The sequence below is a fragment of the Chlorocebus sabaeus genome, chromosome 25, assembly GCF_047675955.1.
Source record: "Chlorocebus sabaeus isolate Y175 chromosome 25, mChlSab1.0.hap1, whole genome shotgun sequence".
Taxonomy (NCBI): Eukaryota; Metazoa; Chordata; class Mammalia; order Primates; family Cercopithecidae; genus Chlorocebus; species Chlorocebus sabaeus.
Window position 1 is genome coordinate 3,623,201 of NC_132928.1, and position 1,986 is coordinate 3,625,186.

The following is a 1,986-nucleotide window of genomic DNA, read 5'->3' on the forward strand; positions in this document are numbered from 1 at the left end:
CCCCTGGCAAACCACCAGTGTAAGTCCAATAGTCCAAAAACCAAAGAACTTGGAGTGTGATGTTCCAGGCAGGAAGCATCGAGCACAGGAGAAAGATGAAGGCCTGAAGACTCAGGAAGTCTGCCCTTCCATCTTCTTCTGCCTGCTATTTCTAGCTGCACTGGCAGCCAATTGGATGGTGCCCACCCAGATTGGGGGTGGATCTGCCTCTCCCAGTCCACTGCCTCAAATGTTAATCTCTGGTACCACTGTAACAACAACAAAAAAACACCCAGAAGCAATACTTTGCATCCTTCAATCCAATCAGGTTGACACTTTTTTTTTTAGACAGAGTCTAAGAGGCTGGGGTGCAGTGGCGTGATCTTGGCTCACTGCAACCTTCACCTCCCTGGTTCAAGCGATTCTCCTGCCTCAGTCTCCTGAGTAGCTGGGACTACAGGTGCGCACCACCACACCTGGCTAATTTTTGTATTTTTAGTAGAGATGGGGTTGGCCATATTGACCAATCTGGTCTTAAACTCCTGGTCTCAAGTGATCTGCCTGCCTTGGCCTTCTCCCAAAGTGCTGGGATTACAGGTGTGAGCCACTGCACCCGGCCACAATCAAGTTGACACTTAATATGAACTACCACACACGAACATATTTCTGTTGAGTATATACCTATGCTGGCCACAGGATATGTAAATATTCAGCTTCAGGAGATATTGGGAGAAGTAGCAACACTTGATAGACATATATACATATATTTTTGTTGTTGTTGTTTTGTTGTTGGTTTTCACATTTTTATTGGGAGCCATGGGAGGGGCCTCTTCTGTCAGTGGAGGTGCTCACATTTTCTTCAGCCACTCCAAGCTGGGGCCCTGGGGGCCCTGGAGGTGGCTGCACATGTCTGCATGTTCCCATCATCGCGGATGGGCACTGGATAGTTGTAGGGTGTGGCCTCACTGATCATGATGGAGTACTTGGTGTAGGGGCTGAGTGGGGGCAGAATTACAGTGAGGCTCCCAATGATGAAGGAGACCACCCACACTGGCTCCTTGGCCCAGGCATTCTTGAGGAAGGTGCCGAGTCTCACAACCATCTTGATCTCAGCCGTATATATATATATATATATATATATATATATATATATATATATAAAAAAAATAGTGGGAGTGTGTGTGTTTCTGTGTGATTAGAGATTTCATCTCACTATGTTGTTGCCCAAGCTGATCTTGAAGGGCTCAAGCAATCCTCTTACCTCATCCTCCCAAAGCACTGAGAATAGAGGCATGAGCCACCCTGCCCAGCCACATCCTATATTAACTTGCATTTCCCTGATGACTAATGGAGCCAAGCATTTTTTCCTGTTGATTGGCCATGTGGATATCCTCTTCTACCATGTGCCGATTCTAGTCTTTTCCCCATTTTGTGAGGTTTTTTTTTTTTTTTTTTTGCCATTTTTTTTCCATTGAATTGTCTGTTTGTCCTTTTCTTATTGACTTTTTTGTTTGTTTGTTTGTTTTTGAGTTGGAGCCTTGTTCTGTTGCCCACGCTGAAGTGCAGTGGTGTGATCTCAGCTCACTGCAACCTCTTCCTCCTGGGTTCAAGAGATTCTCCTACCTCAGACTCCTGAGTAGCTGGGATTACAGGGGCCCCCCACCATGCCTACTTAATTTTTTTTATTTTTAGTACAGACGGGGTTTCACCGTATTGGTCAGGCTGGTCTTGGACTCCTGACCTCAGGTGATCCACCTGCCTTGACCTCCCAAAGTGCTGGGATTACAGGTGTGAGCCACCGCGTCCAGCCTCTTATTGACTTTTAGGAAGTTTTTCTGTATTCTGGATTCAAGTCCTTTGTCAGATATATGAATTATGAATATCTTCTCCCACACTCCGGCTTGAATTTTCATTCTTATTGGTGTCTTTTGATGAACAGGAATTCTTAAATTTAACATAGTTTAATTACCAAGTTTTTGTAAATAGAATAGCCTACATCAATACTGA

General features: G+C 44.9%; 1 pseudogene; it reads right to left on the reverse strand.

Annotated features, from left to right (window-relative positions):
• Positions 1-827: 827 nt before the first annotated feature.
• Positions 828-1,081, reverse strand: LOC103229998 (NADH dehydrogenase [ubiquinone] 1 alpha subcomplex subunit 3 pseudogene; annotated as a pseudogene).
• Positions 1,082-1,986: the final 905 nt, after the last annotated feature.